General features: G+C 50.5%; 1 protein-coding gene across 2 annotated transcripts in view; it reads right to left on the reverse strand.

Moving 5' to 3' along the window:
• Nucleotides 1–249: 249 nt before the first annotated feature.
• The window catches only part of RAD51B (RAD51 paralog B), a 734,492-nt gene continuing 707,730 nt past the window's right edge, over nt 250–27,011 (reverse strand). For both annotated transcript variants that reach the window (XR_014242387.1, XR_014242388.1), the window contains exon 13: nt 250–13,042. The gene's annotated coding sequence lies outside the window, so the exon portion shown is untranslated. The remainder of the gene's footprint in view (nt 13,043–27,011) is intronic.

The following is a 27,011-nucleotide window of genomic DNA, read 5'->3' on the forward strand; positions in this document are numbered from 1 at the left end:
GTGGAACTGTTCAGTGGGGCTCTGTCTTGTTTAGAATTTTGTCTGATTTGGGGTGGCCCAGGGGCTCCGAGGAATTCTGGTCTCAGCACGATCCTGGCTGGGGTTTACACTCCAAGATCCACCACAAACTAAATTCTGTACTTACTTCCCGTCACACTTTAGTTTCATTATATGTGATATTTTTATATGTGTTAGACACTCAATGATTTTTATCAGGAAGGACTTTGCAATAGAGTATCTTCTGCTCTATTTTTTTTTTTTAATTTTATTTATTTATTTATTTTTGGCTGTGTTGGGTCTTCGCTTCGTGCGGGGGCTTTCTCCAGCTGCGGCAAGCGGGGGCCACTCTTCATCGCGGTGCGCAGGCCTCTCACTATCGCGGCCTCTACCGCCGCGGAGCACAGGCTCCAGACGCACAGGCTCAGCAACTGTGGCTCACGGGCCCAGCCGCTCCGCGGCACGCGGGATCCTCCCAGACCAGGGCCCGAACCCGCGTCCCCTGCATTAGCAGGCAGATTCCCAACCACTGTGCCACCAGGGAAGCCCTCTTCTGCTCTATTAAAAGACTCCAGGGCATGCTCAGTACACAAGTGCAGCCTACGTTCATTCAATAAAAGTTCACTAGGCACTCAGGTAGGCACTGGGGTTACAGAGATGGTGCCCTCAGGGAGACAGATGTGTAAATAGAAGAATGCGGTGACTTCTGATACAGGTAAAAAGGCTGAGGTGCCAAGGGTGGGGTATGGTAATAAAGGAGATGACCATTCGATCTGGGAATGTTGAGAAAATCTTCTTAGAGGAGGTGGCATTTGAACCGAGTCTTGAGCCCTGAGTGAATGTTCATCAGATGCTTGGGTGAGAAGGTTACAGGCAGAGGGAGGGAGGAGCAGAACCAAAGGACTGAGACCCATGGCAAGTTTGGACCCACCCTTGGGCAAGCCCTTTCTAATCTTTGTCCAGGCATATTTGCCTACATGCTTAAGTAGAGCTGGACCCTCATTTTCCTGAGAAGGAACCGTCCCTGGATGAATAGGCTGCTGGCTTCAGGACTCTGGTCTGAGATGTCTTCTGGCTGCACTAAACATGAAGGCTTGCTTTGGGTCACCAGCCCCCTGGGCGGGCTCACTGCCGAAGAGTGGCCATGGCTCCTGATGGATGGAGGTGTATATGTTCTCCAGAAGGCTGTCATCCACTGTCACAGTCACTGCATCCTGATTCCCTGGAGCTCAGATGCATAGTGAAACACACGCATGTCTGCAATGAAAACATCACTTCAACTGCCTGGAAAACTCCTGCTCATTGTCAACGCCAACTTACAAGTCTCTTTTACTGTGAAGGGCCTCAGAAGCCGTGGGTAGAATGAGCAGCCCTTGTCTTTGTGCTCTGGGGCTTCTTCTTACGTTGTTTTAGGCTCTAACCATAATCTATTGTAGTTTCTCAGTTTCCCTGAATGCCCTCCTCCCGGGCTGTGAGCTCCTAGAGGGGACCGTTAAGTAGTGTACAATATTTGGTTCATGTACATACAAGGTGTTCAATAGATGTTTGTTAAACAGACACAGGAATGAATGAAGAGGTTTGAGTCAGTCTGTTTTGCATGGTCTGACAGTGAGCTCAACTGAAAGCTTCACCTTCATCAGCTTTGATAATAAGATAGTAGGGTCTCAGGATTTCCTACCAATAGCACTGTTTTGTGCACAAGTAGATCTCTCTTCCCCAGAAGCTACTGGCACTGGAGAATTTAGATTTAAAATCAGAATGAGCCTGCTACGGCACTCTAGGGCAAAGGGGATCCTCATCTATTTTTTCAAGCTGACTTCCTTGCTTTAGCAAATCCCAGGAACCGAAACAGTGAAGATCCTCTGTTTAATCTGTTGGGTTTGTGCCCCCTAAAACACAGTACTTCATATTTCTGTGTGAGTCATCTGAAAAGTGAACATCTCCCTATTTTGTGATCTGGCAAGGATAGGATAGACTTCCTTCCATCAGGGTCGATCTAGGTCTATCTCCTTTTATTTATTTATATATATATTTGAGGATTCTTATCAAGGGCCAAGGTGGTGGAAGCCTTATTCTACAGGGAAAGTGCTCCTCAGCTGGCCCTTCCTTCAGCGGTCTCTATCTATTCTGCCATCTCTAGGTGTCCCCAGGCAATCAAGAGCAGATGACATGAAATGATTTCAGTGGTGGGGCTGAGAGGGTGTGGACACAGCCGGGCCTAGCCTCAGCTTATTTCTCTGCTTTGGGAGAACTCAGGCCCCTGCCTCAGACTTCGTCTCTTGGGGTTGGATTATAGTTTTCAAAGAATGAATAAAAAATTCCAGGAACAACCTCGGTCTCAATGACAGTAGCTGGTTAATTACTTCTGAGAAAATGGAAACCTTGGTCTCCTGATGTGTGCAATGACAGGCACAAGAGGAATTTTCCAATACAATAGGGGAATGAAATTTCCAAGGACAGGCTGACTGAGAAAAGCCACCATCTGACTCTGCCCCAGTCGGGTAATGTGGCACCCCCCCGGGGTGGCGGAGTCGGCGGCGGGAATAGCGGCCGGGGAGGGCAGCAGTGCCCCCGTTACTGTAAGATCTGCCGTCCACAGGAATGGTGCCTTCAGGACAGCAGGAGTACTTGTAGTGCCGGTTCCTGTGGTGAGGAGGGAGATAGTCTAGGCCATTTTGCTTAGGTCGGAGGTGGTGATGAGGAGCAGCTAAAAGCTAGGTGGGGTCTCTAAAACCTGTGGCAGAAACGGTGTGCACTAATGTCTGTCTCTGTTCGGACTTTCCCTCGGTCCCACTGTTCTCTCCTATGAACTCATTTCTTACCCCCTGCGTCCGCTCTCTGGGCCGTCCCTCCTCCACGAGAGACCCTGTCCTAGGAACTAGACACAGCAAGCAGGACTGTCTTAGCCCCTCAGTTTTGTTCTCTCCGATTCCCCTCATCATCCTTCCATAAAAGAAGCAGGGCCGTGGCTCTCCCTGCTCCTTCCCATCTCACTGGGACAGCAGGTTTTCAAAACTCCAAGGGACAGGATGCTGTAAAAAGGCCCTGGGGAAGGGATGAATCATGCTTATGTTTGAAAACCCACGGAGCAGCTGTTGAGGGTTATAATTGTCCTCTGTGAGCCCCTTTATACATATTAAAGATCCCTTGGAGAAGCTCGGCCCCGATTAGAAAAAAAAAATGATTTGTATACAATTAATTCCCAGTGTCAGGTGGAAATGAAATCTTTCCAAAGCTGTTACTGTCAGTGACTAACTCACCTTGGTGCTGTTGTTTAGCACCAAGCACTCGGCCTCCTGCTCCATCAGTATCTGTTGTGGGAAGGGCTGAGGGATTTGAATCTTCAAAATAAAATGGAGAATAGACATGGGATAAGAAACAGGAAACACATCTGTTGATTCCTCAGATAATCATTTTTTTTAAATATAATTTTTTTCCTGATTTTGGAATAATATGTATTCATGGGGGAAAATCTGAAGGATAGAGACAAATCCAAGAAAGAAAATAAAAGTCGGGCCAAATCTTAATACCCAGAAACAGCACTATTAACGTTTTTATACGTATTCTTCCAGTTAAAAAATGTAAAAAATATATTTTTTCTTGCAAAACTGCTACATTCTATGCATATTGCCTTATAATCCGCTTTTCCCTTTAATGATATGTTGTGAACACTTTCCCGTGAGATTAAGCCTTCTTCTAGCCCGTAATTCTAATGACTGCCTAGTCTTCCATCATACAGATGTTCATTCAACTAATACCCTGTGGGTGAACATTTAGGTTGTGGCTATTTTTTTTTTTTTTTTTTTTTTGCTATTGTAGGTAACAATTCGTACATACTGGGGAGACTAACTCAGGCTGCTTCATTGTCCTGGTCATAAGTCACTTAGTCCTTTCTCAGAAGCTATCGGTCATTTGTGGGCCAGATAAACTCTATCACAGTTGACTTTCCAACCCTTGCTCAGAACACAAAGACAAACAATCTACTCAAGCTTGAGCAGCCCTGAAAGTTCTCTCAATCCCACAGAAACACCTACCAATGCAAAAAGATAGCTGTGCTCAACTTACTTCCTCACAGATGCGTTCTTTCAGACAAAACGGGGTCCCTTAACTGGTTCCCCTTTGACTTGGTCATCTTTTCGACAGGAGAGGCAAGGTTACTCTAATAGCTGTGGAAGCCTGTAATTAGCAAGGGTAAAGCAGTAAAGGCAACGGGGAGCATGCCTTCTGGTCTGCATCATCCATCATTTGGAATCATCTTCCATGTTTCATATTTTCAGTGTCGCTGTTCTGCTCCATTAGAGTAGATAATTGTGAGGGGAATAGCACAAAGGCCCAGGGCTCCCCTCATGCCAAGTAGTTTACACTGTGCTTGGCTTGGCCAGAGGAGAGCACTGAGCAAACTCCCAGTCGAGAATCTGGGGCAAAATCTAGGTCATTGGTTCCCAGTTCAGCTCAACTTCAAGAAACCCAAGCTGCCATGTGGGGGTGGGGGTGTGCCTTAGACACCTCCAGTTTCCATATCGCTGGCACTTTAGCCCAGAGGAAGCCAGAAGGGAAATGTGCTCCGAGGTGGAAGGGCAGGTGCTTCAGGACTGGGAAGCTGGGCCTCGGTGGGGCAGATCAGTGGTCATCTCCCATGCCATCGCCCCCTTCTCATCCTAGTGGCCCCACGCATCTTCAGCAGCCTTTGGATGATAAGGTCAAGAAGGAAGAAATTCTCATTTCAAGGCAAAGTCTAAGACCCTCTTGCTATCCGCTGAGGCCCCGAGGCTTCCGGAAGAGGCCAGTAGAGGAAGACTTCATGGAAGAGAATGAGTTCAACGGGAATGTCATGGGAATGCATATGATGGTTAAACCGTGCAAAGAAGTAAGAGAAATTAAAAGTAGGTGGGGAAGAACACTAACTCACTCTCAGTTTAATGGGGTTTCTGGGAGAGGAGATTGTAGTCTCTGATGCATATGAAAAGTCCTGGAGTCAGCTCTCTAAAGAGAGTGGGGCTGGGGAGCTGGGCCAATCACAAGATTCCCCTTAGGCAACATGTTTGTCCCACCTCCAAAAGGCCGTCTTTCGTTCTCAGCTGCTCTACTGTGTCGCCAGACGCCCCTGCCCAGTCTGACAGTCCCACGTCCATAAATAAAGCACCCCAGTGAGCCTTTCTTTTCCCAAGCTGCTGAGGGGTCTTCTGGGGGTTGGAAAGGATTCTTTCTGGGCCGTTCCAGCCCTGGCTGATGAGCTCAGCTGTCTCCTCTTCTAGGAAAGCAGGCAGGGCTTCTAGGAAAGATTCACTGAAACAGGACATGGCTGCCTTCCACCACCTTCCCCGGTTAGCCCCGTCTTTCTTCCAAGGCAGAGACTGAGGTTGGGGAAGTTTATAGAGAGGATGCTGGGAATATATCAATAGTCCTGTCCTGGGTGATTGAGAAACTGTGCAAAGGCAGCGGGAATCTCTCTTCGTGCCCATAATTGGATAACAGTGGTGACACTATAAATGCCAGCCCAGAGAAATGCCCCACTTCCATCCAGCCCAGCTGCTAGGCGCCTGCATCTTGGCCTCTGGTGATTGAGAAGGAAGAGCCCAATGCCTGTTTGCCAACCTGTTACACTAAGGATGTGAATTCCCTCTCTGTCCCATCAGATTTCATCTCTCCCTCTCTTTGAAGCCTACAGGAACAGTTTCTAATTGGTTCCTTCTACAGTTTTGTTCTCTCTGCCGCTGGGACAACTTGGCCCCTATCTGGAGCCTCAGCCTGCCTCAGCCTCAAGGATCCAAAGTGATCACAGGCTGATGAGAGCTTGAGAGCCAACCACGGGCCAGGCCCTGTTCTAAGGGCGTCTCATGTATTAGTTCATTGAGTTCTCACAACAACTCTGTGAGGTGGGCACTGTTATTACCCCCATTTTCCAGATGAGAATAGTGAGGCCCAGAGAGGCTCATTAACTTGCCCAAGGTCACGCAGCTGAAGAGTAGAAGAGTGAGGACTTGAACATGGCAGCTTGGCTCTGGAGTCCTGCTCTTTAAGACCCCACCGCAGGCAGAATAAAATGGCTCTGGTTCTATCTGTCCTGCTGCTGGTCCAGATCTGACCTTGGACCTCAGTCTGACAGCGGGATTCTGTCTTGCTCCTGTGCTTGGGTCCCTGCTTTGGAGACCTCCAGGTATGCTCAGCTCTCTAGGATACCTTAGGATGCCCTATTTTTACCATCCCCCATTTCAAGTTCTGGAATTCCACCCCGAGCCCAATCTGCTGGTCACGGCCATGGACCTTGCTGATACCCAGAGGATAAGATCAATGTCTTATTCAACTCTGGTGCGGTGCCTAACACACAAGAGGTGTTCAATTTACATTTGCAGAAGCAAATCAATGTCAAAATGCTCTGTGCCTCAGTTTCCCCATCTGTACAGTGAGATAATAGCAAACAGAATTTTGTGGCAATGAATTAAGTGAATCTATATAAAGCACTTGGAACAGTATCTGGCACATGGCGAGTACACTGTAAATGTAGGCAATTATTATTATCAGTGTAGATATTGTCACTACTGTACTTGGGTGGACGAGCATCCTAGTGAAGACTTTGGGCTCTGGGTCAGAAGTCAGGATTATCATCCGGCCGCTTCTCAGATCCGTGACCGTTGACAATTGACCTGACTTTTCAATGTTTGTTTTCCCATTTGAAAAATTACATAATAATACTTGTACCCCATAGGTACCTCACAGGATTAAATGGCATAAATATATGCTAAGTGCCTGGCACTTAGCATGTATTTAGAGAAAGATCTCCCTGAATGATAGCCAAAAATTATTAGTATTACTATGGTGATTATTTGAAAACTGGGATGCATATGTTTACAGGATTTGGGGTCACTCAGTCCTCTCCTTGTGACAGAGACCTCCCTTTGATATTCCAGAAAGACCTGCTTGCTCCTCTCTCCCTTCCCTTGAACGCCTCCCCCCGCCCTCCCCCCCCACCCCCAACTGCACCGCTGCCTTCACATTTATGGTGAAATTAAGGCCTGGGGTTTTTGCTGTTCCCCTATCAGCCCATGAAAGCAGAGCTTCCTGAGGCAGGGAAGGGGTTTAGTTCTTGAAGTCCTGGAAAGCATCCATTTCCTCACTCCTGGTACGGAGGGGACACGACATCACAGCCATCTGGAAAGAAGGGCTTGGTCAGGTCCCTCAGGGAAGGAGACCTTCAGAGAACAGGGAGGGTGGGCTTCCATTTGACCATCTGAAAGTCACCTGTCGTCTGCATCTGTGCCTGGCTCTACACAGCTCTAGTTTCCCAGGTTCCATTCCTCCAGTGGGATCCACTAGTGACAGGAGAAAAGGGAGGTGACAGAAGGGCTCTCTGTTGGGCATCTGGCTGGCCAATCAGCTCCACTTCCCCGGGGCTCAGGATTACAAGCCCAGTGGCGGTTTGGGATCCCTAAAGATCTCCCTGGGCAGAGCCAGAGCCTCACATGGTAGCAGGAACCCAGCGCTCCTTAGCAACGAGGGTAGAGATGCTATTCCAGATACTTGTTGTGGGGACCCTGGGGAGCAGCAGAAATGAAACAAGCAGCTCCCATATCCCCCACTCACCTCCCCACCCCTCACATACACACCGAGGGGCAAACGCTCAGGGAAGGACAGCCAGACCAACAAGGCTGTTGATGTTGAATTGATTTTAACCACCAGCAAGATCTCTGGTTATGATATTACCATATAGTTGTTTCTGGAGAAGTGTCCACATTGGAGGGGAATTCTGGAGGGACTTACGAATGGAAAAGCCAAGGAAACAGCTCCCCTCTTCCTCTTTATCGGTGAATGTGTGACAAGTGAAGCAAACGGAAGGGGGCATCCTCAAGAGTCTGCTAGTAGCTCATGGTGGCCATTCAGCACGCCCAGCTCAGCGGAAGCGGTCTGGGGGACCATCCATCCCTTGCCCCTGCTTCCCAGGCTTCCTCCAGCCTCCATTTCCCACAGTTCTCGCATGTGTCACCCTGTTATTGGAGCCCAAGCTCATTCCACTGTGTCTGACTTCTTGGAGCAGCCTCCCTTAATCCACTGTGGAAAGGGTGTCATGACTAAGCCTCCAAAACACAAACAAACAAGAACCAGGGTTTTAACTTGCTTCAATAGGACGGAGAGAAGAGAAGGATGACGGGTGCGATGTACGTGGTAACGCAATCACAGTGGGGAGAGGAGGGGACGGTGGCTGCCCGGCCCTTCTAGGGTGGGACAGTCACTGAGGACTTATGGGGCTGAGCTCAGCCGCCCACCACCATCCCTCTGGCAAGGCCCCTCATGGTGAGGGCGCCGAAGATGGGACATCCTGATGACTCCCCCTCCACCACGCTCAGCAAAAGATGGTTCACCAGAGTCTGCAGTTGTTGACGGTTAGCTCAGCTCTAAACAGCCCCTGAGTGTCTATCATCAGACACTCAGGTAGAAAGGCTGCAGGGACATGGAGGAATTAAGGCGGGTTTGGACCTCTTAGACAATGGGCAACCCAGGTAAGGCAGCAGGTGGTGTCAACATACGGCACTCCAGGTAGATCTGTCTATACCCGCGGTGGGAGCCTGGAGGAGGAATCCAGCTCCACTCCTCAGTCTTGGGAGGCAATTAAGGGCTCTGAGCTCCAGAGGCCTTCAAGTGGCCTTCAGTGGAAGACTTGAAGTCTTTCTTTGCTCTGGGAACCAGATTCTGAGACAGGTGACCCCAAGCCCTGCAGGGCAGGTGAGCGGGAACACCCCGCCATGGCAGCAAGCCGGGTGGAATTACAAGTATTGATGTGAGGAGTGGCCAGACCGGTTGCAAGCTTGTCACCTACCCATGGAAAACTGGCTCCATCTTTTAACAGCTGTCACCTTGGCCCCTGGGCAGACCGGCTGCCTGGGCGGCGTGACGAGATACGGGGTCACTGTCGTCTCAGCCCTCCCCCCATCAGGCGGCAAAACCTTCCCAGACTCATGGAACCTGACAGACACGAGGCCGTCCATGTCTTGCTGGAAGGACGGGCCAGAGCCCGAGGCTAGCACGAAACTTCAGAAGCAGCCTCGGGGAGGACACACTAATCAGCTGCGCCGGGATGACCATGCGGGGACAAGCAGGGCGTGAATGTGAGGTGCGGCTGGAGGCAGGGAGGGAGGCTCTGAATTGGGGCTCAGTCTGAAGCGAAAATAAATGCCAGTGCAACGTGGACAAAGACGCACCATGAGCGCGGCTCCGCCTGCATATGGAGCGCGTGCGTGGGCGTGCGCGTGCGTGCGTGTGTGTCACTTGAAGGACCAAGGAAAAAGGGAAAAAATGAAAAAAAAAATAGTCTTTTCTATCCCTGTAACCGTGAGAAAGTAAATGAAGTCCAAATTGCATTCAGGGCTGCTGGGACAGAGGAAGAGAAGCAAGGATGGAAAAAACAGGCCATAAAGATGCCAGGGCTGCTTAAGCAGAAACATCTGTGGAAGTCATAAGACTCGGGGCCTGGTCAGGCTTCTAACAAACCCAGGAAGAGGAGAGTCTGTGCTGGATCAGGACGAGCCTCGTCCGCCCCGTGCAGGGCCCCTGGGACCAGCACGCGCACAGACGAGATACCTTCTCAAGGGCTCAGCTCTGGCCCTTGAGAGGCCGGAGAGGCCCAGGTTGGGAGGGGTCTGCGGCAGTCATGGGGGCAGGGCCGTGCCAGCAGTTTTGAGCATGTATTCATTTCAAGCTTTAAATTCACTGGGGTCGTCTGGTGAGCCACAAATCTCAACTTCTGTGGTGAAAGAAAGAAATCTGAAGGTGGGGGAGGGGAGGGTCAGTTGCTGACCTGCGTGGGAGCCGGGAGGATGGGCTTGCTGTTTGCAAATGGAGGCCACTCTCTTATTTGTGATTTTTTGGCTGAGGCCAACTGTCCAAGGCCCACCTCTTCCAACAACCACAAGAATAGCAGCTAACATGTATTGACCATGTCCCTCTCTGGACCATGTTCCTTATCAGTATCACCTCATTTAATCCGCCAGCAATCCCATCATCCCCAGAATGGGTAGAGACTTGTCTGGCATCGTCAGAGAGTTTCTTCAGGCTTAATATTATCATCCCAGGAGGAAACTGAGGCTTAGCAAGGTTCAGTGACTCACCTAGGTCATCAGCCGGCACATTCCAGGGAACACCCAGGGGCTGTCCTTCTCTTTTCTCCCCAGAACTAATTTGAAAAACAACTTCAGCACCGTTGGGGAAGCAGCTCTGCAAAATGAGCCCGGCATTCAGGGAGACCTCAAGGTCCCAGCAGGCCCCATTATATTAGCCCGGGAAAGTGGAGGGAACTATAGCTACAGAATCACCAACACAGGACACAGGGGAGTAGGTTAGTACCCTCTACCCCCTCAACCACAACAGAATCCTATCGTCTCGCAAGGAAACGCAGAGATGGTAAAAGAAATGAAATCCAGACACTCTATTACCTGCCTGTGGGAAATGGTCAAAGCGCTGTTTATAAGGCTCCGTTACCAAAGTCAGAGGCTGTGTCTCCTCTTCCTAGAAGCCCCGCCTCTCAGCCTGGCCCTGCCTGTCCACATCCTCCAGCTCCTTCACCCACAGCATCCACCCTACCACAAGGGCACTCACCATCCTAATTTCACTTATGGGGAAACTGGAGATGAAACACTATGACCCTTGGCTTCAGGGTTCATGATCAGAGTTCTATAAGTCCCTCTCTCCCCTCCCCCAGAAAACGCAAAAGTGAAATAATAGCAAGACGGCTGGCTGAAACCCCATCTTCTGGGTAGCTGGCTTGCGGAAGCCAAGGATATTACTGTTCTCTGAGCAAGCAATTTTATGCTGCTAACATTTACTAGGATTGGAGCCTACTGGTGCCAGGCCCCTGGTCACGTCAACCCTTTATGATAGACAACACCACTTCTGCTTTAAAGGGAGGAAACTGAAGCTCAGAGAGAGGGCTTCACTTACCTAAGGTCACACAGTTACTGAGTGACAGAGCTGCAATTAGAATCCACGAGGTCAGAGATGAAAGCACCCCTATGCTCTTTCCTATGTGCCAGTGTGTCTCAGACTCAAATGTGCCTCCGATCCCCTGGCCATCTTGTTAAAACGTATTCCCTGATTCAGCAGAGGCCTAAGATTCTGCCTCTGTAACCAGCTCTGGGTGATGGCCCGGCTGCAGGCCCCCGGACCACACTTTGAGGAACGAGGATCTCCATCCCACTGCCTTCCTTAACCCACGCTTATCTGTGCCATTGGGGTGGGCACGTCTCTGCCTCTTTATTACAACTTTGCCGCCAGAGTGAACTGGAAAACCACCTATGCAAGCCAGTCAGCTACGCTTAATTGTTTTTAATCATTTCACTCCTCCCTGCTCCTGGGCTGACTGCTAAAAAACCTAACGTCAGCCTTGGATGAGAAAGACTTACAGGGTCTGCTTGAGAGAGGCACAGAGTGGATGGTGGTGGAGACCAGTGGCCCCCCAGGGCCGAGATAAGACTTTGATACGATTCTGTATCTCAGGGGGAATCTATGTGATGAAATCTCCCCCGGTTGGTCTCCCACGAGCTGACAGGAATTTCCTGCTCAGAGCAGCAGAGGAACTTGGGGTTTGCTCCTCCAGGGCCAATCTCGGTGGGAAAAAGAACACAAGCGAGAAGGCAGGAGCGGCTTTTGTCTGAGCCACATGCCTTGGGTTCCTGGTTCTGCTCCATCTGTAGCCGGGGAGGGCCTTCTCTGGCTTTTTAGTTGCAGCCTCCAGGGATGGCTCTGAGTACAGATCTTTCAGGAGGGCTGGGGTGACCTGCATTCCATGGAAAGGAGGGGCTGGGAAAGACTGGGGCTCAGGTCTGCCCAGGAGCACAAAGACAGGCTAGAAAGACAACCCAGAAAACCCAGTCCCTGCAGTGTGTCCGCTGACAGCTCTCCTTTCAACAGACATTAACCGAGGGCCGCCTGCACATGGGTGTTATGCTGACACTGGCGCTTGGCAGAGACCAGGGTTCCCTGGCTGTGGCCCTACAGAACCCACAGGCTAGAGGGAGATGATTTTTAAGTAGATAAGCCAAGTTCCATGGAGTAAACGCTGAGAAGTGTCTGTGATGCTGGGGTTACAGGCTCTGGGGGCACATTCCCTCCCCAGCTGTGCCGATCACCCAGCCCGGCTCTCTCCTCTCCAAGGTGAAACCTTCACCTCTTCGGGTGGACTCGCCCACTCTCACACTGCCTTGCAAACACGGTTCTCCCGTTCTTCTCTGGCCAGCCTCCCTGACACCACCCTTTTAGAACCCACTGGACACCTTGGTGAAAACCAGAGACACACGTGGGCTCGTGCTCCCATGGGCATCTGGAACTCATCGGCACAATGACTGGCGAGGTCGTTCCTTGGGAAGTCTGCAACTGCTTGCCTTGGTCAAGAATAAATGTGTATATGTGGAGGGGAAAGGTCGAGTCAGACAGGGAGAAGACAAGAGTCAAGGCTGGGTGTGCAAAACGGAAGAGGAACAGGAACTGGGGTGCTGCTGTAGCCTGGTTACCCCAAACTCGTTACCACCAGCCTCCAACTGGCCCCGGGGCCCATCGCCGCCCTGGGAACAGGACGATCGTGGCTCTGTCTCTCCACACCAGCCTGAGAGAGTTGGACTACAGTCTCCCCCATAATTAACTTCTCTTTTGCAGGCTTGGAGGTGCAGGCTGAGGGGAGGGGGTTTGGAGGAAGGCTGAGTGCAGCAGATTCACTATTAAAGGAAAGGCGTAATGCACTGAGGATGCTTTGCAGGGAGTGAGGGGATCTGCAGCAGATGAGCCGTTGTCTTGGAGACGCTAATGAAAAGCAGGCCTCGCAGAGGTCCCAGAACCCCCGTGGGCTGAGTTATCTCCCCCTTCTGCAGCTCCCCTCGCCTCCCCACCACCAGCCTCAGATCAAACTCCCCGAATATTTATAAAATCTCTACCAGAAACAGAGAAAGTCAGCCACCCAGCCAGGCGTCTGCCCACGTCCTTCCGGAGCTGCTCGGGTGACACTCTCCAACGACGTGGCTCATTATTCTATTTTTCTTCCTTGTAGTGCGCAGGGCAACCAGAGCTGGAGGGAGAAAAGAAATGTGTTTGCTCTGCCCTATTCTGGCTGGGTTTGAATGGGGGAGTTGACTTGGAGTTTAGGAGCCTTATTTTGGGCAGGTCACCCTGTCCCTAGCACTCCCTGCTCTTCTGCCCCCAGTCTGTTTTTCCCTTGATCCCACCCTGTGTTAAAGCTGGGCCCCTCCACCCGGTGCCTCGTTAGCTGCGTACTCAGCCCCCTTCCCCCTGGGGCCCGCCAGCCTCCTGCCTGGGAAAGTCAGAGGGGAGGCTTGCTAAGATGCTCTCCCGGCTTCCAAATTGAAAATGCGAGGGATTATGGAGACTGGCAGCAGGAGGAGCTGGCCCTCTGCCACAGTGGAGTAGGAATTGGGCTTATTCTTTTTGAATTAAAGGGGATACAGCAGGAAATCAGAGCGGGTCTGAGAAAATCTGGGTGACCTCTGGTAATCCCTTTTTTTTTTTTTTTTGCTGGGTGGTTATTAAAACAGATAGCGGGCTTCCCTGGTGGCGCAGTGGTTGAGAATCTGCCTGCCAATGCAGGGGACACGGGTTCGAGCCCTGGTCTGGGAAGATCCCACATGCCGCGGAGCAACTGGGCCCGTGAGCCACAACTGCTGAGCCTGCGCGTCTGGAGCCTGTGCTCCGCAACGAGAGAGGCCGCGATAGTGAGAGGCCCGCGCACCGCGATGAAGAGTGGCCCCCGCTTGCCACAACTGGAGAAAGCCCTCGCACAGAAACGAAGACCCAACACAGTCAAAAATAAATTAAATAAATAAATTTATTTAAAAAAACCCCAAAAAACAAAAAAACGGATAGCAAGGAACTTGACAAACATGGGGTCTACAGAGGTGGGCTGCAGTTCTGGGTTCTGTCCTGCCGGTAAAGGGGAGGCACCATTTGCCCAGCTGATGAGTGTATCACATGACTGCCCCTCACGACAGCCCCATCCTGTGGGCGACACAAAATTCCACGTAGAGGGGCAGCAGGTGGTTGTGGGGAAGTCCTGCGTTGGGTTAAGAGTTGAATGTAATTTTAGTGTAATTTTAGCAGCTTCAGCCTGGGTAAGTTATGAAACCTTTCTCTCTTGGTTTCCTCATCTTCAAAACACGAGGGTTGGATGAGGTGGTCTTTAAGATCTCTTCTAATCCTGTGATTTCTGTGGAACAAGGAACGAATACTAATGCCACATGGTATAAAGTACTACATGAATATAATTCATGGGCCAAATAGGGGGTCCAGGTGGTAAACAATGCAGGTGATAAACCAGGAGAAGGATTAATGGAAGTACTGGGAACCTTTCATGGAGGTGAAATTTAAAGTGTACCTTGAAGAATGAAAGGGATTTGGACTGGAGAGAGCTGATGAGCCGGGGGTAGATGAGCAGATGTTAGGAGAAGGGGAGGAGCCAGGGGACGAAGGTGAGCTGGCTGGGGTCGAGGTAGATGCTGAGAAACATCAGAAGGTAAGGCTTCATGGAGACGGCTGGTCCAGGCAGTGGGGCAGCAGCGTGAGTGCAGGAGAGGAGAAAGGAGGCTTGCTCTAAGCGGTGTGACAGCCCCTGCTTCTCTCATCAGTGAACCTGCTTTGAGTGACTCCACCAACACCCCAGCAGTGGGAGGCGAGAGGACACTAGGGTCCGTCACTGGAGGTCAGGACCCTCAGTCATTGGCTCATACGGCCCCAAGGAGGCTTTGGGTTCTGTCTGCGGGATCTGACTCTTCAGAGAGATGTCCTTTGGTCACCTTTCTGCCAAGGAGGCCAGCCAAGTGGCACAGGCTGGTGGGGATTAGAGTTAGGGAGTGTAAGAGGAGGGAAACAAGCTCCCCACTGTGTCGGGGGCATGAGACGGTGACACCCGAATGACCCCAAGGCACGAGGTCTTGGGCAGATGCCCAGCCCAGGACAGGGAGGCGCCTGGGCACACTGAGTACTCTTCTAGGAAACATCTGGGGCTCCTCCTCAGTGGCTACCCTCACCCCTCGTGGGAACTGGCCCCCGTCCAGGGACAAGAGTGTCTCTTGCTAAGTCCCACAAGTTAGGGGTCTGCTTGCTCTCCTGCAGCCACAGTCCACCAGCCATGAGCCAGGTGTCCGTGTGCTAAAGGGACACATCCCCAAAAGCCCACACAGGCCCCGTGGCCAGTCCTTGCTTCAGGACACGGACCCTGGAGTTTCCTGCCCAATTCCCTGAGCTTAATCCCAAGGCCAGCGTGGACCTCTAACCTAAGTCTGTCCTGCCAACAAGGGTGGATCGTGCCGTGGTGTGCATACCTGTGGGCCTCAGGGGTGACCACGGCGTGGGTTTGGGGGGCATGTATGGATCTGGAGCTTGGACATGTGGGCTGAATGTCCACATACTTGTGCGCAGGGCCCTTCCTCGTGCCAGATGGGGCCGGGGAATGAAGCCAGCCCAGGGCCGCCTCTGCTTAGGCCACCACATTACAGTGGGGAACTCCAAGGAGTCCACGAATTCTAAATTCAAACTTGGCCTTAAGGATGTCATGAAAGTGTATTTGTCAAGGTAAAGAGAAGAGAATGTATTCTATTTAATAGTTTGTTAGCTTGATGTGGGAGCTGGCCTCTGTTGTACTCTTGCCTGGATCTCCAAATGTTAGGGGGTGGGTCTACATCTCCTAACCCATTTTATAGCCTATCCTCCAACTTACGAGGCTATTAAAGGTCATCTGGCCTCAGAAGAGCTCATCCCCTCCTGGCAGGTGTGCAGGTGCCCTAGGCAAGCCTGATGGGGAAACCCAATGGACACCAGGCCTTGGTGAATCACCCGCTTACCTGCAGCCAGTCTCAGGAGGCACAGTGACACAGAGTCTCAGCCCACCAAGAGCCCCCCACTCTCCCAGGTGTGTCCCTCTGGCCTTGACCACCCGTTTAGCTAGGGATCCTGTGTGGGCATGCAGGACCTCCCCTACAGGGCGGCCGAGTGGGTCCCTGGGTGATTCTGAGAGCCTGGATGACCTCCTTGGCTTGCCCTAATGCCTGTCCCCCATGTGCTCTGCCTCCGTTAGTGGGGCCTGAAATCTGTTTATAGGCACCAAAGCCTCTTAGTCCCTTCTGAGTCTCCTACTCTGTGCCTTTGCTCAGATCGTCTGTTGTACCCTGAATGGCCTTCCCCCACCCCATCCTAAAAACAGGCTACTCGATAAAGAAGGTCCTGGGAGCCAGGTCAAAAGACATCCATCTCTTCTCCTCTAAAAAAAACCACATTGTCATTGCAATTACTATTAGAAAAATAATTAATGCTCACGGAAAGGATTAACTATCTTCCAGAAGGGTAGAAAGTGAAACACAAAAGCTCCCTCACCTTTCTGAGGCCAAGACGCCCATCTCCAGAGATAACCATGGAAACACAGCAGTGGTGTCCCTTGTAGAACTAGTCTGTGTGCATCCAAGGCTAGACCCTCTTAGCATTCCCATCTGTTGCCGGAGATCTCCAAGGGAAGGGGATCAAGAGATGAGAACACAGCCACGCCTAGAAAGAACCTGGGGTTAGAAGGGACCGAGGGAGGCAAAGGACGGTAAGAAGGATGCAGAGATGCCAACAGGGGAGAAGCAGCGTGGCAGGGGGAGCATCATGGATACCACGAGAGAAGACAGCGGGAGGTGCGTGGCAATGGTGGCAGGGGGCTCGAGAGGGCGAGAACCAAGAACAGAATCAGCAGGGATGATTGAGGGGGCCCTTCAGGAGCAGCAGGGATGGAAAACAAACCCCGGATGTAACAGTGTCTTCTCCGTGCTGGTCACTGTGCTTCCTGCATATTAACTCATTTTATCCTGAAGACAGTCCCCATTTGCAGATGGAAACAGACGGGCAGAGCGCTAAGTATTCCAAGGTCACACAGCTAGGTCGTGGCAGGGATGGGGATTTGAGCCTGGGAAACCAACGTGTGCTGAACACTACATCCAAGGCAGACCACAGCTGGTCTTTGAGTGGGACGTGAGGATGTGGGGCAGAGCGACGGGGCCTCCACCATGTTCAGAACTGTCCACACAGTGTCCATATTTACCACCTTCCAGAACACTGAGGGGGCTGAGAATGGAGAGGGGATGAGTCAAAAGGGGGAAATGAGAGGGTCCTGGAGCTCAGGCCCTGTTTGTCCTGGGATAGTGGGAGCCAGCAGAGGCCTCAGGGAGGGCAGGGCAGGCAGCTGCTCTGCTGGAAATCAGTGCCTCCCAGGGTGGTACCTTTCAGAAGCCCCCTTCAAAGCTCCATGCTGGTCCTGCTGGGTCCTTTCCCTCTCTCCCGCTTCCGCTTCCTGTCGCCACCCCCTCCCAGGCCGCCTCCTCCTACTGGGGAGATTATCTTAACAAGGTCCTTCACAGATCCCTGTGCCCTTGAGTGTGGGGAGCACGATGCCATGAGCAGTTTCTTCTTTGCGTTTTCTTCTTCTTTCATTTTTTTCATGTATTCATTCATTTATAAATTGAGATAACATTGATTTATAACATTATATAAGTTTCATGTGTACAACGTGCATTTCCTTTCCTGGCTGCTCTGACAGAGGCCAGCCAGCCCCCCTTGAAAGGGGTGCCTGTGGGGAACAGGAATTGGGGTCAGGGGTTGCATCCTATGCAGCAGGCCCAGCCCAATCCAGGCTGATCGGGGCATGGCTGGTGTGTTTAGGAACAGTGCAGATAGGGTTACCAGATAAAATAAAGAATGCCAAATACAACTGGGATTTCAGAAGACAAAGTATGATTTTTCAGCATAAGTATATCCCCAATATTTTATGGAACATACTTTTCAACTAAAAAAATCATTCACTGTTTATCTGAAATTCAAATTTCAATGGGTGTTTTCTATTTTCATTTGCGAAATCTGGCAATGCTACCCTGAAACACAAGCCCTCAGCCTGGCTCCAGGACTCAGTCAAAGAGAAGCCCAGGCCAGTGCCGTGCCTTTGATCTAGTGGACCTGCTTATGTCCTTGTGCTCCCGGAATAAAAGAAATGTCTGAGTTGCCTTGGTTCATTGTCTGAGAAGCTCAAGTGCCAAGTTAAGAGGCCCCTCTTCCGGCCCACTCTGGCAGGGGGACCATATCTCCATGGGTGGTAGCCAGAGTGAGGCATAGGGGGAGCTTGGCAGTTTGGAAGCAGCTGGAGAAAGATCTTGAAGCAGAAGACTAGGGGCTGCTTCCTTGTACGAGAGGCTCTGAAGTGACTTGCCTTCAGATCCTTGAATTTTTGAGGCGAGCGAGGCCAGGTGTATAAAGGGAAATTGGGGATGGTCTCGTTGGATAGAAGCTAAGCCTGCAACCCAGATCACTGAAGATCCCAATACTTCCCAGAGCTAGGTCTTGGGTAGGGTGACACACAAATCTATTAGCCATTCCTCCAGTGCACTCTCCTCTCCTCCTTTCTTTCATCACCCTTTGATCTGCCATGTGTTGGAAGGTACACGTGCTGGGTACAATGTCTAAATCCAGGCCACATTCCCTGAACTGCCTTCTGGATTTTGGTCCTGTGACCTACTCCTTCCATCTTGGCCTTGGAAGTTCATTATCAAGGACCTTTCCCTACAAATTGATATATTTTTCAAGGAGAGCTGTTATCAAAAGACATTCAAAACCTGGGGCTCAGATGTGATGCTCTGTTTGTTTTTAACTAATTGTGTAGTAGGTCATGTGTGAGGGGGACTGGTGGGTTCTGAAACCCCTATGAAGGCTGCCATGGCACACTCTCTATGGGGGGAACATTATTCATTTTTGCTTTCTTTGCTTTCGCTTCCATTAGCAAAGAGTTCCAACAGCTGTGGCCACATTTTGCTGCGTGGGCAGCAATGTGTCTGACAACGTGTCAGCGACACACAGACACACACCACCGCATCAGGAATGTCAGTGTGCTTTTTAGGAGTTTGCCTGATGGAAATGACCCACTGGGCCAGCTTGAAATCCCACAAAGCAGAAGACACACCCAACATTCCCTCAGCTTTGAACCTACCCCCGAGGACATGTCATTCATTCATTTATTAAACACTTATGGAGCACCCACTACGTGGAAGGCACTATTTGAAGTGTTGGGGATGTAGGTTTGGAGAAAATAGACAAAGTCCCTGCCCTTATTCTTGTGTGTGTGTGTGTGTGTGTGTGTGTGTGTGTGTGTGTGTGTGTTGAGGGGGAGACGATTAATAAACAAACACCATCTATCTGGTGACTATAGTGCTATAGAGAAAAATACAGCAGGGAGGGGGACAGAGTGTTTGGGGGTGACGAGTTTGCTCTTTTCTACAGGGAGATGACAGAAGCCTTTTCTGATAAGGTGATATTTTGGAAACCTTAAGTGAGGAACTAGTGAAGATTTAGGGGATAAAGCATTCCAGGCAGAGGGACCAGCAAGGAGAAGGGTCCTGAGGTGGGATCATGCCCATCGTGTTGGAGGAAAAGCACAGAGGCTAGCATGCCAGGGCAGAGAGCAAAAGCTAGAGGAGCCCGGCAGGGGCGGGGGTGGGGGGGAGTAAGGCCCTACCAAGTGTCCTTGCAGGCCACTGGAAGCACACTGGTCTTCACTCTCAGTGAGGCTGGGAGCCCCCGGAACGCTTTGAGCAGAGATGTGACATGATCGGTTTATGTTTCAAAACAATCACTCTGGCTGCAGTGATGAGAACAGTTTGAAGGGAGGCACGGGAGGCTGGAAGCAGAGACCAGCACAAAGCTTTGGCCATAATCTAGGCAAGAGATGATGGCAGCTTTGACCAGTAAAGCAGCAATCGAGGTGGTCAGAGATGGTTGGATCCTGGGTTTATTTTGAAGGAATTGCCAACAGGATTTGCTGATGCCTTAGATGTGGGGTGTGAAATTCCCAGAGGAGGCAAGGAGGACTCTAAAACATTTGGCCTGGAAAATTGGAAGGATGGAGTTACCTTTTATAGATATGAGGAGACTGAAGGCGGAGCGTGTTGTGGGGATGATGAGAAGCCGGAGTTTGATTCTGGATATTTTAATCTGAACATGCCCAACAGTTATATCCCAGTGGAGATGTCAAGTAGGCAGTTAGCTATGCAATTCTGGAATCTAGGGGAGAGGTCCAGGCCAGAGATTCAATTCGGGAGCTGTCAGCAGATGGCTGCCGTACAAAGCTAGGAGACAACATGACCTCTTTTAGGGAGTGAATGAAGACAGAGAAGAAAAGAGGTCCGAGGGTGAAGCCCTGAAGTCCTTTTCTGCGGTACTGAAGAGCCACACTCAGAATTCGGTGGCAAGTCAGGTCACCCACAGCAAAGGCTGGTTCTTTTTTGGGTACAGATTTTCTAAATCAGGAACAGGCTTGGGAGTGAGTGATGGCTCCAAATGGATTGCACACCTGTTCTATTGGACCTGGAGGAGGTGTTCAGGGAGATGGGCAGATCTTGGTGTCCCAATGAGATTTAAGGTGTACACAGTGGGAGAGCCTGTGAGGGCATAAAAGCCAGGCTACACAGGTAGGAGATTTTGGGTGGAGATGATCGTGTGCTGGCGACAGGCTGTGGGGCCTTGTGAACCAGAGGTATAGGCCGAGCAATGTCTAATGAAGTAGATCCCAAGAAGCTGGCTATGCTTGGGTGGGTGGGTGCTGTAGGCAGGGGTCCAGGCAGATGAGAAAAGGCAGAGAGGAACCTTTCAATGTGGTGGCTCAGGGAGTGGAATCTGCAGTCAGGCTCACCCAGGCTCACCTTGGGCAAGTTACTGAGCCGTACTATCACCAAGGAGTTAGTTAGCACTGAGCCTGCAAATGACAATCAATAAAGGTAACTGTTAGGATTGTAATGATCATTCATGATCTTAGGATACTCTGTCTATATCCAGGCCTATCCAGATAACGACTGGAGGATAGATTTAAGAAAAAGCAAGGACAACACACAGTCCCTCTAAGACAAGAGTCCGGTTTCTAGAAATGGCTATACTGAAGGTAAAACAAGGAGGAGATTTATTTTTATGAAGTGGGGAGCAGCTCCCTTACTGAAAGAAATGCACCTTGGGAGAACCTGACTCTTGGCAAGGACACATTTTTGTCTTCAAGTGAGATAAGAAAGGGAGGAAGGGGACTTCCCTGGTAGTCCAGTGGTTAAGACTCCATGCTCCCAATGCAGGGGGCCTGGGTTTGATCCCTGGTCAGGGAACTAGATCCCACATGCCGCAACTAAGACCCAGCACAGACAAATAAGTAAATTAAAAAGAAAGGGAGGAAGGCAAGGAGACTCTCCAAAGCACAGAGCCGGATATGCAGGCACATGGGCTGACCTGGTCCCTCTGTTAGTGAAGAGGCTGATCTCAGCCGCAGGGGACCAGAGAGGGGCTGCCCAACACTCTTTTTAGAGGCGCACCCCAGGACGAGCCTCCCCTGTTTCATTTTGAGAGGAAATCTAAGCCTCGAGCAGGGAAGGAGTGGCTGATGGGCAGAAGGGCTAAGATTAGGTCCAGGTAGGCGGAAGCTGCAGAGTGGGATCTGGGCTGAGGTGTCAGGAAGGTGTGAAGAGTGGGAGGTAGGAACCCTGGCTCGTGGCCTGGGATTTAGAACCTAATGGCAATGACCAGCCTGGGATTCAAATTTTTTATTCTTTTTAAGTAAAAATCAGAGGAACAATGAGTAATATCACAAGAATAATAACTTTACATTTCACCGTGGAAACATTTAGACTAAAGGCGAGAGGATTCATTCTTGGTTATTCCTTTCTGAGGCCAGGCCTTCATCTTCAAAAATGATTAAAATCACAGACAAGGTCATGATAAGATCTTGGGATGAGGAGGGACCAGGGGATTTGCTTTAGTTATCCTGCAGAGGGGAGGCCAGTTCCTTGGGTTCCCGTGACCCTGGACGTGCTAAGCTAGCATTGCCCCCCTCTCTGCTGGTCCCGTGGGTCTCCTCTGGAGTTACAGGCATCATGGAGATCAGTTTGGTTCTCTGGCTTTTAGGTTAAAGGTCAAGGCCTGAAAAGACTTGGAACCAAACTGGAAATTCTGCTTCTCTCCCCATAACTCCCTGCCAGCTTTTAAGCCCCTTCTGTTTGTACACATCTTGGAGAGGGCATTGGTCTCTCCTGCTCTGACATAGGCTCTGGCTTCTTAAGCTTGCTTTCCAGGGACTCTCAGCAAATCACAAGCAGAATGGCCCTGTTTATTCCTCTTTCATCCAGGCTGGTTTCTAAATAAGAAAAAATTAAACATTTTCTCTTGCTCTTGAAATGTCTGCATGCTGGGATCTGCTGTACTGAGGCAAGTGGTGAGCTCAGAAAAGAGCATGGATTCCGAATCAAGAGGCAGAGATCATCCAGCTCAGACCCATCGCTGACCCCTTGCTGACCTTACATCGTGCCCTTGTGCCAAATCAAAGTCCAAACCAGATCTTGCCTCCAATGCAGCCAATCCAACAATAGAGTTCAGAGGAGTACTACTGATCTACTTGTTAAGAGGCAAGTATGTCTCCTGCCCTCAAAGCTCTAAGCTCCAATACCAAGGCCTGGATTGTTCCCTGAGAGTGTTTCCCTGTGTCCCTCAGGGCTAGTCATGCCCGTTGCTTTAGTGTCTCTATCCCTAAAATAAGACTCATTCCTCATCACCAGGTGCCATGGGAAGGATGCCAAGAGACTTGCCTTAAGACGAGGATTTTACGCTTATGCATCCTAAACCTTCCTGCAAACGTCTTAACATCTCATTCTCCAAAGCCTGGAGATCCACAAAGGATGAAACTGGCTGCCTGTTGGGCAAACAGCCCGGGCGCAGGGGTGGCTGCTGGTTTCTAGAAGTTTCTAGAATGGCCCTGGCAGTTGCTGAACCTTCCTCTTTGGGACAGTCCCAGCTCACCAAGGGTGTGTGGGGGGAAGTGGGGAGGGAGGTTATAGTGAAAGGGACAGAATCTGTGTTCTGGAATCTACCAGGCTGAGGATGGGGATTCAACCGTCAATTTCAACTTACCAAACGGGGCCCAAGACCCCAAGAAGCACCCACTGAGCTCATTTCACTGCGAATCAGCTGGACCCCAAACTTTTATAGGTTCTCAGCCTGGAATCTGGTGAACTCCAGGGAGCCAGGAGCAGAGGCTTGTTATATAAGCTTTGGAGTCAGACAGACCTAAGTTTGGATTCTGGCCCCACTATTCAGAAGCTACATGAACTTGGGCAAGTCATGCAACTCCTCAGACTCAATTCCTTCATTTTCCAATTGGAGATAAAAACCACATCCTCATAGGGTTGCTGACTCAGTAGTTCTGACCGAATACCCTTGGCCGAGCAGCTCCCAGTAAGGAAAGGCATCGAGACACCTTGCCTCAATGCCTGTCTCCAAGCAGACGCCCAGTAAATGCCATCGCTTCTTGTCTAGGCCCATATCCATGGCTTCCCATTAGAGAACTAGTCATTCTTGAGAAACTTTTTGAAAGTGAAGGTCTTTTTAGTTAAAGACTTATTAAGGCAATCAGAAAAACAAAGACACATTTTTCTTCCCTCGAATCTCACAGCGGATTTGGATGAGAAGACGTCACTCACCCACCCCTGTCTCTTTTACCCGTTGGCCTGTTTCCCCAATCCCCCCACACCCAGCAGCCTGAGACAAAAAACCCCTGGCTCAATTGGCAGACTTTCACCTCTCTCCAAGGAGCTCTGGAGAGGACTAATGAGGTTACCACAGGTGCTGCTATGCTACTAGCCATAAAAAAAATAAATAAAAATAAACTACTCTCTGTTGGAGAACAGTGATGGGGGACACAGGCTCAGAACCTGTTCCTGCGGGACTCTCAAACCACAGGGCCGTTTCAGTAACACATTCCTGTTTCCCAGCCTGGTACCCACTGACCCGGCTCTCATTAGGGCGGGCCTGCTGGATTCAACCCGGAGGCCCCAGTGCCGTGGCCTCACTCAGGCAGCCCTCTGGGTGCCACCTACACAGGCTGCTCAGGTACCAGGTGGGAGGACAGGGGCTGTCTTTGGGAAGAGATCAACAATGATTTTTCAATTTTATTATTTTAAATAATGTTCAGTAGGTGGGACAAGGTTCTGAGGGCTGAGAGCTAGACACACGTGGCCAGAGGTGGTATTGGTGAAGATGTAGCTGCTGGTCATCCCTGGCTTGTTGGAGTCAGGGCGAGGGTAGGGGAAAGAGCCCTGGATTCCCTTCAACACATGAGTGAGTACCCTGCCCCGCCTACCCACCCCTCCCGCAAACAGAAAACCCCAGCAGTCATTGAGAATGGAAAATTGATCCTAGCCCAAAAATACATGCCGCATGTTCTTGTTCGCCAGGTTTCGTGGCGGGAACTGAGCCCCGGAATGAAGCTAAATCTTCATCTGTGGGCTGAACGGAAGGCCTTCCACCTGGTGGCCCAGGAATGGGCAGAGGTTGGGACCTGGAATCTGGATAGTGGCTGGAGCCCCCTTGAACATCAGGGTCTTCAGGGGAGTCCTGGGGCTTCACCCGTTCATTCCACAAGTACATGCTGGAGCTTTACTCCCAGTGGGAGAGACAGAAAATAAACAACAGATACATATCTCATGTGTTATTTGGTGACAATTTCATGGAGAAAAATAAGCCAGGTAAGGGGGATAGGTAGTCTTTGGAGAGGGGTGCCAGCAAAGATAGGGTGTTTCTATTCCTTATGTAGACTGTTCCCTTGAGAATGGAATGAGCCAAGATATGGGGACTGGGGAGAGCAACCAGGGAAAAGGACTAGCAAGTACAAGGGCCCTGAGGCAGGCAGGAGCCTGGCTTCCTTGAGGAATAGCAAGGAGTCCAGTGTGGCTGGAGAGGAAGAGAGAGGGATGGGGAGAGGGCAGGAGGTGTGGGCAGAGAAGGAGGAGGGCTAGATCATGTGGGCCTGTAGGCCTCTCTGAGCCTCTGGCTTTTCCTGAGTAAGATGGGAGCCACTGGAAGGTTCTGAGACGAGGGGGGGACATGATCTCATGTACATGGATCACCCTGGTCGTTGGGAGTGGACGGTAAGCAGAGTAAAGTGGAAAGAGGGTGACTATAGCAGTAATCCAGGTGTGGGATGACGGCTCTCCACGCCCTGGGTTTGAATCCTGACTCCATCTCATATGACCTATATCACTTTGGGTAAGCTATTGATATTTAATCTCTCTGTGCTTCTGTCTCCTCACCTGTGAAATGGACTAGTACCCATTCTTCACAGGGCTCTTTCTAGGGTTGCTGTGAAGATTAAATGAGGTAACACATGCACAGTGCCTGGCATGCAGTAAGCGCTCCAACATCAGCCATTATTACGCTGCGGCTGCTGTTAGTGGAACACAGGCATTTTGGAGATGGGAAGTCAAGGTCTTCAGGGGCAAAGGGGTATCAAGGTTGAAGTCACGAACTGGAAGGTCAGTCATCGAAACCAGGACTCACTGGGAGGTCAGGACAAACAGTGAGTCAAGGATGAGTGGACAGCCCAGCTCCAGGGGCCACGTAACAGTCTGCAAGTGGGCAGTGGAGGGCATCCCAGGAGTTATCTGGGTGTCTAACTGGGATCACGAGCTCCAGGCAAGGAAACTGGGAAATAAGGAGTTGGGTTCCTGGTAGACCATAACGAAGGGGCTCTTCAAGACGTCCAACTGAGGAACTACCCAGCTGCAAGGACAGCTCAGGAGTAAGCTTCAGCTTCCAACAAGGTAGGAAGCAGAGCAGTTGCTGACACAGTCCAGCTTGCAAACTGTGAAGTCCTGGAGGCAGCTGGGCAGGGTTCATGAGGCAGGGCTGGGGCTGATGCATGGAAGACAGACTGAAAACCACTGCAGGATTGAGAGGCTCCAGGGGACCACTAGACACTTAGCGAAACCCACTAGCGTATTTGGATTAGAAATACTATCTCAAAAGGTTGACCAGATATTTTTAAATGGGTTACAAACATCTCTGCTTCTAAGCCAGAGGACACAGGACAGAAACCAAGGACTTGAGGTCAAATTTTTGTATGGAACATGACCCAGCTATGCATCGGGGTCTGAGGGGGTGTGTGGGCTAACAAACTCCTCCAGAATGGTATGCTGTCTCGTTCTTGGGATTGTGCTTTATAGAGTCATTCTGCCAGGCAATGAGATGAAATTGATGTTTGCTTCCCGTGTCTGCCCCCCTTCTTCCCCTTAGAGACTGCTCACTCTTGTTTTTCCTTTCCTCTAATAAATATGATTATCCAGCTCTTGGGTGAGGGTGGAGGCTGGAAGGTTGGAAGGAGAGTCTCAAAAAACAGCCAACTAACAACCAACCAACCAACCAAACAACCGGTAACTGACCAATGAACAACCAGCCGACTAACCGATGGCAGAATAAAGGCCCCCTGGGGATGTCCGTGTCCTAATTCTTGGAACCTATGAATATGTTACCTTCCAAGGCAAAGGGGACTTAAGGTAATTAATTGGCTGGCCTTAAAATAAGATTATTGTCCTGGATTATCCAGGTGGGCCCAATGTAATGAGTGTCCTTAAAAATGGAAGAGGGAGGCAGAAGAGGAGGTCAGATCGATGAGATGTGAGAAAGACTCAACCTTCCATTGCTGGCTTTGCAGATGGAGGAAGCAGCCAGGAGCCAAGGAATGTGGGCAGCCTCTAGAAGCTGGAAAAGGCAAGGAAACGGAGTTGCCCCTGGAACCTCCAGAGAGGAACACCACCCTGACAATACCCTGATCTTAGCCCAGTGAGACCCATGTCAGACATCTGAGCTCCAGCATTGTAAGATAAAGAATTTGTATTGTTGAAGCCACTAAATTTGTGGCAATGTGTTATAGCAGCAATGGAAAACGAACACACTAACCTCTCTCTATTCCACACGGCCAAGCCCAGTGCTGCAGCGTGCGTGGCCCTCAGCCTGTTGCTCTAGCCTTAGTTCACGAGGTCCCCTGTCCTGTGCTCTAGCCAGTCAGGGAAGCTTACTGCTCTTGAACCGTACCTGCCTTTCACCTCTACCAATGTTCGAGCTTCCTCCTGGAAGGGTCATTTTGTCTTACATTTGCACAGAGCTTTCAGCCTTACAAAGCACCTTGCATGACAGCTCCACGTCTGCAA

This window comes from Balaenoptera borealis (genome assembly GCF_965194805.1).
Source record: "Balaenoptera borealis genome assembly, chromosome: 3".
In the NCBI taxonomy this organism is placed as follows: domain Eukaryota; kingdom Metazoa; phylum Chordata; class Mammalia; order Artiodactyla; family Balaenopteridae; genus Balaenoptera; species Balaenoptera borealis.